The sequence below is a fragment of the Hyperolius riggenbachi genome, chromosome 2 (assembly GCF_040937935.1).
Source record: "Hyperolius riggenbachi isolate aHypRig1 chromosome 2, aHypRig1.pri, whole genome shotgun sequence".
NCBI classification, from domain to species: domain Eukaryota; kingdom Metazoa; phylum Chordata; class Amphibia; order Anura; family Hyperoliidae; genus Hyperolius; species Hyperolius riggenbachi.
Genome location: NC_090647.1, coordinates 359,361,626 through 359,374,240, shown reverse-complemented (window position 1 = coordinate 359,374,240; position 12,615 = coordinate 359,361,626). Strand labels below are relative to the sequence as shown.

Here is a 12,615-nt window from a genome sequence, read left to right as displayed (position 1 = left end):
GCACAATGCATCCTCCTTCGGTCACTCCCTTTCATTCCATTGACCAGCAGGTGGTGTAGCTGACATTGCTAGGCCGGGCTGTACAGACATGGATGACGCGTTCTGTTGCTATGCAGGAAGGGATGGAGTAGAGCAGCCATGGCACCATGCAGTTGGTGGGACGAACGGCTTGCACATAGTAATTGGCCGTTGCTCGGCTGAGTCAAGGAGATAAAATAACTCAAAGTTAATGCAGAATTATGCAAAGTCTGTATGCAATATATGCTGCTTGATGATTCACCAATCACGTCACACCAAGGGAGAAAATTATTGGTCTATTTTCAGGCTGCATCAATTTGAATAATTCTGCTTCAGCTTTTTTTTTATTGTCCTTCCCTACCCAATAGTAACACCAGTGATTTTTCTTGGAGTGTTCCCCATAAACCAGTGTATGTGCAGTGGAGCATGCTTTCCTCCACTGCTGCATCCTGCATGTCCGCCATCTGCCGCTGTGTCTCAACTCTGTAGCTGAAGTTCTCTGGCCTTGGTCTCAGAGGACACTAGAGACAGCAGGATAATAAGTGGGATCCACCACACTGGTAGTCACACCAGTGGGTAAATATCATGTTGGTGCAAAAGTGAAGGCTCTCCCAGTTTATAGAGTCAAACATTATTACTTGTACTTCCAGATAAAAACAGTAGGCTCAGTTTATACTGGAACTGATTTATATAAGTTAGGCCTCATTCACATTGGCAATGCAGATGGCTGTGATTTTGGAATGCAAGTGCACAAAATCGCACGCCATTGGCATTGCGCTGCTGATCTCATTCATTACAGTGAATGGGATCAGCGATGCACTTTGCCGAAAACGCATGCAGCAGTGCGATAGCGCATCGCAATGCTGCACAGTGCATGTAGTCTGAACGTCAGAAGTGCTGTCTATGCACTTCTGATGTTCTTGCTGATCGCACACCATACGCACTGCTGAAATGCGCACAGCAGCATGTCTAGTGTGAACGAGGTCTACGGTGAGTACTCTGTAGAGGATTAATGGTAATGAAAGTGCACATTCTGTAGCACTTGAAAAATGCAACTTTAAGGACAGTTTCTGTCCTTAAGCTGGCCATACACTGGCTCGATTTGCCGCCGTTTCGACAGCAGATTCGATCACTGGGATCGAATCTGCTGCCAATCGTTCGCGCTAAACGCACCCGCCGATCCGATTTCCTCCCGAAATCGGATCGGTCCGTCGATCACGCCGTGCGGGAAATTACCGTCGATCGCTCGCGGGTAGGGAGCGCGTCGTTAGCGGCGGCCGATCCGATACAGGTATACATTACCTGACGCTGGCTCCCGGGCATCTTCTCCGCGCTGCACCGCTCTGTTCCTGCTTCCATCCCACCGTACATGAACTTCCTGTGTCACTCCAGTGACCAGGAAGTTCATATAGAGGGCGCTCTATTTGAACTTCCTGGTCACGGAGTGACACAGTGTACGCTGGGATGCGGTGCGGGGTGCAGCGCGGAGAAGAGGACCCGGAGCCAGCTTCAGGTAATGTATACGGGGAGGCTCAACAGATTGTGAATCGGTTTCAGCCTGAAACCGATTCAATATCTGTTTGCAGTAAAGGCAGCCATACGATCCCTCTCTGATCAGATTCGATCAGATAGGGATCTGTCAGTTGGTCGATCTAATGGCAAATCGACCAGTGTATGGCTACCTTTACTCTTTTATAAGCACTGAACTGCAGTCGTTTGAAGAAAACCTGAGGAAAAGAATATGGAAGGTGCCACTGGAGACTTCATTTTAAACTACAGAAGCAAAAAGTTCAGCACAGTGGCGGGTCAACTGAGTTTGTTTGAAAGTGAACAAAATGAGAGCAGCTTCCATACTACTCTAGAGGCTGCCATACACTGGTCGACTGCCACCAGATCGCCCCCTTTCTGATCGAATCTAATCAGAGAGGGATCTAATGGCTGCCCATACACTGCACACAGATTTGAAATCGATTCACAACCTGTCGAACTGCTGCCTGCTTCGCGGCCACTGCCCCCCCGGCCAGGAACAATACATCACCTGTCCGCTGGCGCGAGTCTCCGGGTCCGTGCTGTCCCTTCTTCCAACCTCCATCTTCTCTTCCTGTCCTGTGACAAGCGGAAGTTCAAACAGTAGAGCGGCCTCTACTGTTTGAACTTCACCTTCTCACAGGACGGGACAGGAAGTGAAGAGAAGACGCCTGAAGAAGTGAGAGACTGCAGGAACTTGGGACTCGCAGCGGCAGACAGGTGATGTATAGCTCCATCGGCCGTTCTGTATCAAGCACCACTCAGGACGCGCTCCCGACCCGGCAGCATTCGAGCTAAATTTCCTGCCTGGACGGATCGACTGAATCCATCGATTTCGGGTGGAAATCGGTCAACATTTGTGTTAACTATTTCACAGCAGATCGAATCTGCTGTATTTTGACAGGAAAACTTTATAGTGTATGGGTAACTTTAGGGCCCACACATACATCCAATTTTGATTGGCCAATCAATGACCAATTTTACCACTTCCTTGTAGTATGAGGCTGGATTCACAGCAGTCAGTTGTGTAACGCAAGTGTTGTAATGAATGTGAACTGAAATGTAGACTGGACTTTAATACAGAGCCTGCATACAGTGAGTTAGAATTAACGCGACTTGTTACAACGCAGTACTGTGAACAGCACCATAGGATTGTATGGGCAGCGAGTTGACATGTAGGATTGTTCGGCAATGCAACTGAGCACTGCGAGCATGAGGGCCAATAGATTTTCTTTTTAATATCATGAACAGATTGTGTAGGTAATCTTTTATACTACATGAAAGCCGCAAAATTGGCTAATCAAAATTAAATGTGTGTATTATGCGTACGCCTGATACGCACTCAATTATGATTGGCCAATCACTGACTAATTTTACCACCTCCATGTAGTATGAGGGTTTACCTACACAATCTGCTCATAGTATTCAACATCTGTCGACCATCATACTACATGGAGGTGGTAAAATTAGCCAGCGATTGGTCAGTCATAAGTGAACGTGTGTTCCAGGCTTTACCTTCACGTTTTGTAAAATAAAAAAAACTGTTTCCTCTTTGCTTATAGTCTAGTTTGAAAGATTGCTAAAACCAGTATTTCAGTTCCTGTAAGCACTAACATGGAATACATGGAATATATTTAAGAGGACTTTCAGATGCATTTTATTTCCCCTGTAGCTTGTCATAGACAGAGCTGCACAGTCAGATTGTCTTAAAAGATAGCTATTAGGGTGTCATACGCCAGGGGCGGGGCTTGCATTACCATTCATTATACTGAATGGGATCGCGGGCTGAATTGCCCCCCCAAAATGCAGCAAACCATGTGCGGCGATTAGGTGGTGAATCGCCTCGTATGAATGCAAACGGCAGGCAGTGAAGTCTATGCACTGTCTGCTGTACCTGTGATCGCGTTTCCATAAGTGCACCTGAAAGCACGATATATGGAAATGAGCCCTTACACTCTGAGCTGAACTAATTTTAAACATTTAATCACTATTTCCGCTAAGTCCGAATCGGCAGCGTTTCCCCGCAGGCGAGAAAGGTGGGGAAGCGCTGCTTATTTTCACTATGGGTTTGGCATCCAGAGCGTACTGCAATGCGAATCTGGACGGCACGCTGCAGAATTTTGCAGCATGTATGCAAATCCCTATAGCTGCATGGCTTAGCGATTCAGGACGAATAAATAACTCCCACAGCTCAAGTCCGTTTCTCCATGCCAGAATCATCCAAAGAAAACTGACTTATTTAAATTATATACAAATTATTTTTTATAGGGCCCCTTCCATTCTTATTCCATTAAATCTATCATGGACTAATGGACCGGAAATCCTTTATGGGGAAATCCTCTGTTTTGCATACATTGCATCTTGTATAGATAAAGGCTCTAAAACGGTTTCTAAATGAAGAATTCTGAATTAATTCATTTGAATCCTCTGTGGAAAATTTTTAAACTTCCTTACATAATCTATTTGTACCTCTGCAAAAAACCTTATCCAGCCACACCGTACACTTTTTGAATAGACAGGACAATCCAACCTGTCCCGTAGTATCCTATGAAGCAGTGCCCCGAGCCTCTGAGTCTGCTTCAGCCTCCAAGCTAGCTGTGCGCCTCAGTATGTCTGCACTCCACCAGCTCCCTCTAATGAGATGTGGAGATACAGGTAATAGGGACTGTAGGTTACTGTGGTTTGCCTGATTAGTCTGATACCGAAACGGGTCACAAAATGCTAGGTACCAAAAAGTGTATAGAAACTGCGATCTGCTTTCAGCATAATTTCTTCCTGAGCATAACAATCGTCCTGCTGCATTTTGTCTGCGATTCAGCTCCTATACTTTGCATAGGAGCACAGGAAAATGGCATAGCAATTGAACCTACCATGATTCGGCACTTTTTTTTTCTTGTACATAACAACGCAATCACATTGTACACCCGATGGATCATGGCTGAATCATGACAGTGTAAATTGGCAAAAAACATGATTGCGTTTCCTAGTGGAAAGGAGCCCTCAAAGAGTACAAAATGCTAGCCAGAAAGTTTCAACTATCCCCTCCAGAAAAAGTTTTTATACGAGATAGCTGATTCAACCTGTGTCTACTATACACAAAAGAAAACTAACATTTATATCCCAATTTTATCCTGGCGGACTCATAGCACCAGAGCTACAGCCACTAGGACGTGCTCTATAGGCAGTAGCAGTGTTAGGGAGTCTACAGCAAAAGTTTTCAAACCTTGCCTGGGTCATACCACAATACAGTGGAGATTACTAAAAGGGTACTGAATTAGTTTGTGCAACAGCAGTCACATTCTGCATCCATATAAACTATCTTTAAAAAAAAACAAGCTTTAATCACTTAAGTATCAGTAGTCTCGGCCCCCTTAAGGACCAAAGACCGCTGGTACAAGAAGTGGCGTAATACCGACGAATCGCCGCATATACCTGCCGCAACCACTGTCCATGTCGCACGCCGGAAACCTCTGACATCCTATAGACAGCAGAGTTCCTGTGAGACGATCAGGAGCCGCTTTCATTGGCTCCTGACCGTGTGATCAATGTAAGCCAATGGGAGTTGCTTACATTGACAGACATAGCCAATGACATCGGCTCCTGACCGGCTCACACGGCTCTGCCGTTATAGAGATAGAGTGATTGAGCTGTGGCGGAGGAGACATCGGTGAGCTTGGAGCGATAGGAACAAGCTGGGTGTTAGCCCAGATATAGACCCAGCTTGTTTTTGCATCTATCGCTGCCTGATGAAGTGGGGTTGGACCTGCGAAACATTGTAAATTGTGGAGTATTTAAGAAATAAATTGTTGTGTTATCTACCAACGATTTTTGGTGTCTTCTTGGAGGAGGTAAGCCCAATATTACCTCCGCTTTTTTAAACAGTTTTTAACTGCTTTTATACTACTTTGGCACCTCCGTTACAGTATAGTCTTATACTTTGAATAGTACTAAAGCACAGTGAAGAAGAAATATGGGCTATGGAACTTTGACACTGTGTACCTGAGACAAGCGGAACAAGAGGATTTTTATTTACCTGGGCCCATCAGCTCCCTCAGTATCCACTGGGTTCACTCCGCTGCTGTGACCCCTGTTAAAAAGTCCATGACTGACTGAGTTGTTGGCTACTGCGCATGTGCTATACCGGCCGTGCGCCTCCTCGATCGCACTTCTGAAGCGGTGAGCATTCTGAGCATGTGCAGTTCATACAGACTTGCAACTGTAAACGCTCAGAACACTCCTGGCCATGGGAACCCGATCAATGAGCCGTGCAGCTGAAAACAGCAAATTTGCAGTACCTGACAAACTACAGGGCGCTCGGAAGCCCTAGGTAAGTAAAAAAAAAAAAAAAAAAAGAAAAAAAAAAAAAAAAATTTAGCCTCCCCCTTATCAGGTTTAGTTAAATAGGTCTCATGAGGCACTACACACTACTGGCCATGCCTACTTTTTGACCTCCGACCTACAGCTTCATCCCCCCTTGCTACAATGGGCTCTATGCACAAAACTTGTTATACATGACTTATTTAATTGATAAAAATAACCTTTCAGCACATTTACAAGCAAAATAATCACTCAGAGTGTGTTGATCCTGATTAACTTCATTTCAATTAGGGCTGAACGATTTTTAATTTTTAACCGAAAATCGTGATAAGGCCCAAGGCGACCTTCAGATTGTCAATGTAGCAGTTTTGCGGCGGTTTTCACCAGTGCCGCTGGTACCTACACTGCCACCGGCCTCCTCCTCCACTTCAGGGCCCTGCCCCCTCCTACAATAAGTTCCGATCCCATTCAGCATGTGGAATGCTCATATTAGTCTCGCCCACTAGATGGCGCCTGAGCTCCGGTGTATGGAGCACAAAGCGTCACATCCTCCGCTTGGAGCCTCGATTAGAAGAAAGTGCAAGAGGAATCGGTGCAGACTGCAGCCTGTGTGGGCAAAGACAGGAGGGGCAGCAGCTCGTTCCTATTCGCCCTCTATGTCCTTTTTCACCTCCGATCATATTTCAGCGAGTGTTCAGATCGATAATTAGCTCTGAGATCGATTGGATTTAAAAGAAAGCTAGTCTATGCACGTACGCAATTTTTAAAATTCCTGATCCCATTTCAGCAATTGGATATCAAAAGGGCATTTACTCGGAACACTAGCCAGTATTTTGATTGATATTTTCCAGCATGTCTGATAAAGATTTTCTGGGAGGGGGAACAAAGCTTGGATTTGATAAAAGTCGTGAATTGAAATCACGATTTTGGACAGAAATAGCTTGATTCAATTTTTACCTAAAAGAGTTCAGGCCTAATTAATATTACTTTTCTTACATCATATTTTTCATCTTGGGAGCTAAAAAAACTAACATAGATAAGGTGAAAATAGAGGAAAACAGGTGAAAAAGCTTTGCGAATCATGCCCAATATGTTTCAGGGGAGAACCGAGCATGGCTCAAACCTATGGACTGCTCAACTGATAGAATTGTTAATTAGTATTTATATAGTGCTGACATCTTCCTCAGTGCTTTACAGAGTATACAGCCTTAGCAATAACTGTTCCGCAGAAGGGCTCATCCCTAGAATAGTCATAGGACCATCGAAGTCAAGTCAAGGGTCAATAATAGATGCAAGATAATTAATGTATGTATCCGTATGTTTTTGGGTTGTGGGTCGAAAACTGAAGTGCCAGAGGAAACCCACACAGTAATAGGGAGAACAAATAAACTCCATGCAGATTGTGCTCTAACTGGTATCCAAGCCGGGGACCCAATGCAGCATGGCTATTCAGCAGTAGTCTAGTTTAGTGGACCCAGCAAGAAACCTCAAAGAGAACAGTTCTTCAATCACAGCACCCTCTACAGCACGAAGGGTTGTGATCAGGGCAGTGAAGTCGGTACAAAAATCCACCGACTCCTCAGGTTATGATTCCACCTACTCCGACTCCTCTAATTTGTATATTACAATTTTGTTGATTGAAAGTATGTAACATGAAATGCATCTCTTAACTGCCAACGCTTAGGAATTTTAAAATACAACTGAGGTGAGAGGGATATGGAGGCTGCCATATTTATTCGCTTTTAAACAATACCAGTTACCTGGCTGATTTTCTGCCTCTAATACTTTTAGTTATAGACTAAAACTAGTCCTTAGTAAGAGTACTTGTAGAAGGTACAGACAGGAACAAAGAACATCTATCAGGCCCTAGGCAATGTAACCGTGGGTACATGTAAGTTATGTGCAGGTACTCTGCAGGGGAATGAGGGGATTCTTCCTCTATTACACATTCTTCATATACAATCTGAACCAGGTTTATGGGTGATAGACACCTCTATGTTCAATGTGCACAACATTCTCAGTGGATTCCCTGCAGCTCTGTGGGGAGTGCATATGTAGAGTCTTGTACTACTGTGTAACAAAGTAAACCTGAGACAGATGAAACTAAAGTTTTATACCTACCTGGGGCTTCCTCCAGCCCTCTTCAGGCTAATCAGTACCTTGCTGCCCTCCTGCGCCACATGAATCTTCTGCTATGAGTCCAGGTACTTGAGCCAGTCGGGCGTAGTGCGCATGCACACACTCCGCCGCTGGGAGTGTATTACACCTGCGCAGCACTATTGTGCCGGTGCAGAATGCTCCTGGCTGTAGGAGTGGCACCTGGCCGGACTGCACTGACTGGTTGATTTATTTATTTATTGTATTTATAAAGCGCCAACATATTTCGCAGCGCTGAATTACCGGGACTCATAGCGGAAGATATAGGTGATGAAGGACAGCGACTGGATTAGCCTGAAGGGGGCTGGAGGAAGCTTCCGATATTCCCACCCCGCACAGCTGCAGTCCCAAATATGCATATCATGATCGACAACACTACCATACTCTCTATCCCCCAAACCCACTATCTAGGTGTCACTCTGGATTCGGCTCTCTCCTTTATACCCCACAGTTAACGTATTACCCAATCCGCAACTTCCACCTCCTCAAAATCTACAGGACCTGCCCCTTTCTGTTCTGACACAACCAAACTCTTTATCCATGCCCTTGTCGTTCCCAGCCTCGACTATTAAAATTCCATTTTGTCAGGCCTCCCTCTAAACCGCATTGCCCCCTTCAATCGGTAATAAATGCAGCAGCCAGACTGATCAACTCCTATTGCAACGCCTCCGCAACTCCCCTTTGTTAATCATTACACTGGTTCCCTGTCTCCTTCAGGATCAACTTCAAAGCACAGGCACATACTGGGCCTGCCCTCTCCAATAACCTGCATGTTTACAACACACACTTATCAATCCCAAACGCAATTGCAAGACTTCTCTAGGACTGCCCCCACTCTCTGGAACACACTCTAACCAGCTGACAGACTTGCACCTACCTTTAATTACTTCTAACAAGCACTCAAGACTCATCTTTTCATGTTCACCTCCCCCAGTTTTTCTCCTTGTACATCCATCACAGTTATTTATTGTGCTGTGCTGCTTAATACATTGGCACTTTATAAAATAATAAAATAATGTGTACAGCACTGCCCATACTAAACACAAAAGCCTTGCAGTTTCATGGTAGCAGTCACAAGCAGTGAACGCCAACATTTTTCATGTAAATGAGCCCCTAATGCACAGCCTTAAATCAGCATACTTCATATATGCTCACTTACACTATGCATAGGTATGTTTGTTATGTTCCAACACTACAATTTCTTTCCATTCAATTATCAGATAGTCGAGATCAACATTTACTTGTTCAAATTGTTTTACCACCATTGCTTTGCTGAAACATAACACAGCAAATCAAAACATGCCTGATCGCCAAAGCTCAGCATGATAAGCTAAACTGAACGCAGCGCTGACAGAAGACGCACTTGTATGTGGCAGCACATTTATAGCATAAAGACAGGGATGGGATAGGAATGCACATGAATATTACTACAACTGCACACACGTGTGAATGTAGAGGGAGCGCTAAGGGATGGAGCCTGTGCTGCACATACACATGTAGGTAACACTGCGATAGCACTTACTCTCCGCGCCTCGCAGCTACGTCTGCCCTCTGGGTCCATACAGCGCTGCCCCGCTATCCCAGCTCGGACGCACCCAGCCTGCTGCCCTCCTACTGACTGCCGCTTCCGCATACAACAGGACGTCACGCCGGAACTCGCGAGAACTCCCCGGCCTCTGCCCGCCTGTAACTAACCACACCTCATCCTCGTGAGCTGTTTTTTACCCTACAAGCCCAGCTTACATGTGCAGCCTCCCTGATCAGCAATAAGTTCGGATCTTTTCAATGATTCGGATGATTCGAATCGGATCATTGAAAAGATCCGGATGTTTGATCCGAATCGCGAATCATTTTTACTAGGGAAGCATTCGGGGGTGAAATGTCTAGCAGGACAGGACTTTCCCTGCAGTGAACAGAGAAGGGGAGGGGATGGACGGGCAGGGAGTGGACAGACAGAGAAGGGGAGGCAATGGACGGGCAGGGAGTGGACAGACAGAGAAGTGGAGAAGATGGACAGAGGGCAGGGAGTGGACAGAGAAGGGAGGAAGTGGACGAAGAGGGGTGAGGAGAGAGCAGAAATGTTTTTTGCACACATTACCCACATGTTGCAATCATATTCTTTAAAAATATTTCGCCTATATGTTCATCTGTATACTTTGAATGCAAACCTCTCACAGTGAAAGAAAGCATTCCCCACCCCAATGTGTCCTGTTTTCACCTCCAACACGCATTATAAATTTAGGGAGAAGTTAAGGCCCCGTTCACACTGCACGCGTTTCCCGCTGCGTTTTGGAAACGCTTGCAGGGGGCAGACACGCACGGCATCAGACAGTGCATAGAGCGCACTGTCTGATGTTCACACTGCATGCGTTCCGGACCTGTGCGGTCCGGGAAAGCATGCTACACGCATTTTTTGTAAAAACGCGTGGCTGTCCCATTCACTTTTCAGTGATGGGATCAGCCACGCAACGCACACGAACGCGGATGGCGTGCGTTCATACGCATGGCCATCTGCGTTTGTGATGTGAACTAAGTGCAGCTGTTTAGAGCAGAGTACAGGAGGATCATATTGCACTGCAATCACCGTGCCTGCCCTGTCCTAGCCCAGCACACTGTTTACAAAGTTACTGAGCTGTGCTTCTGAGCCAAAAGTTTCCCATTTGTTCACTATGCACAACTACGGAACAGACAGCCTAAAACGAGCAGCACATTATAGCCAGTATGTGTGCTCTACACATATCTGGCAGTGGCACAGATGTCCCCTCTCTCTCATCTACTTGTCCCTGCAAGGCTGGCTCCCCTCCAACAGAGCGATCCATCTCTGCTCTGCTTCCAGGACCCCGCTGTCCACTGAGAGGGTGTGTGCCACTCCTGGCTCCACCCCCTTTTTGATCCAAATCATTCATTTTGGTGATTCGGATGATTCAACTCACAAAAGAAGTTCGGATCAAAGATCCGAATCGTTCATGATCCGGACAACACTACTCCCAACTGTCCCTCTTTGGGAGCCCTGTCCCTCTTTCCTCCTCATTTGTCCCTCTTTCAGGACTTAGTCCCTCTTTCCTCCTCATTTGTCCCTCTTTTAGGAGTAAGTCCCTCTTTCTATGTAAATATATTTATTTCTCTACTAAAAAATGTGTTTGACTCTAAACTTTATTCACATCTTTTAACCACTTGAGGACCACAGTGGTAAACCCCACTAAAAACCAGGCTATTTTTTTCATAATTGGCCACTGCAGCTTTAAGGCCAAGCTGCAGGGCCGCATGACACAGTACACGAGTGATTTCCATTTTTTTTTTTATTAAACCCTCCCTCCCCCCAGCCAGCCAATCATGATCGGCTGTCAGAGGCTTCTGCCTATGAGAGCTGATCGCTAACAAGTGCCCCAGGGGAACAGCCCACAGCTATCCCCAGTAAAGCGCTGCTGCTGATCACAGCGCTGTACATGTAAATAGACGGCGAGTACAGAGGCTGAAGGCGGGGCGGAGCTCCGACCCCCGAGCAGGAGATGTGCGCGCAGCCTGTGCGCGATCTCCTGCAAACTGCAGCCCCAGGACTTGAAGCCAATCCGCGTCAGCAGTCCTGTGGCGGCTACGCCCATTGACGTGAGGTAGTCCTAGGGAGGTTAAATTGATATATTACTAATTTTAAAATGTTAATATGAAGGAAAATAAAACAGGATAGAAAGGCCCAGTGTGGTTTGAATTATAAAACATTTTTCTTATGAAATCTTTATGGTATGTGTGACTAGGGGCAGGGCAGGGCAGGATCAGGGGAGTGGCTTAAGTGTCCCTCTTTCTCATCTCAAAAAAATGGGAGGTATGGGAAAAATATTGTCTCTAGGTTGAGCTATCAAGTTAAACGAAGGTAGTCAAAAAAATAAATAGATATAAGTTTAATCAACCAATAAGGCTACTCGGTCATACAGAAGTAATCGAATCAGGCTTGTGCAGAGTACACAAAAGTAGTCAATAAAAACACTCAAACGGCATAGGATTTTAATTATGTACGATAAGTATGGAAGATGTTACGACTTATTTTGTCAGCCACCATTGTCCTTCCTCAAAAGACCCTTCAGTCTAAAGGTAGCCCACACACCATACAATTTTTTAAATATCTGTTCAAGAGTTGCAATCAATTTTTCTGACTAATTGTAACATTTCAAAAGTATGACCAATGTACCACACGTTAAATTTTTCCCCAATTATAAAAAATTTTTTTGGACATGCAGAGAAAATTGCTAGGGTGTGTATATTAATAAATTGACAAACACACCATATAATCTTTAGAAAAGTTTAGGAAAAATTTCCAGCATTCCGGAAAGATAAAAATAATAAAAAAAAGAAAGCAAGAAATCTAATCGGATTTTTCAGTCGAATGGAAAAAACTTTCGATCTTTCAGGAAATCCGATCATATTTATCAAATTGCCATAAAGCAGATCATTTTATTGTATCGTGCACACCATACAATTACAGAATCCAATTTTACACCAATTCGATAAATACAATTGGTTGTTCCTAAAAATCAGAAGCTTTTTTTTTTCATTCGCTCAAGAAATCTGATCACATTTCCCATTTTTATTCGATAAAAGATC

At 44.9% G+C, this 12,615-nt stretch overlaps 1 protein-coding gene across 2 annotated transcripts in view; it reads right to left on the bottom strand.

Moving 5' to 3' along the window:
* NRAS (NRAS proto-oncogene, GTPase) overlaps nt 1-12,615 on the bottom strand; it is a 59,565-nt gene that overhangs the window by 44,137 nt on the left and 2,813 nt on the right. Inside the window, exon 1 of one of the 2 annotated variants that reach the window (XM_068269690.1) lies at nt 9,542-9,649. The exons of the other annotated variant lie outside the window; for it this stretch is intronic. The gene's annotated coding sequence lies outside the window, so the exon portion shown is untranslated. Of the gene's footprint in view, nt 1-9,541; nt 9,650-12,615 lie in introns of those variants that run through there. 2 annotated transcript variants of the gene reach the window in all.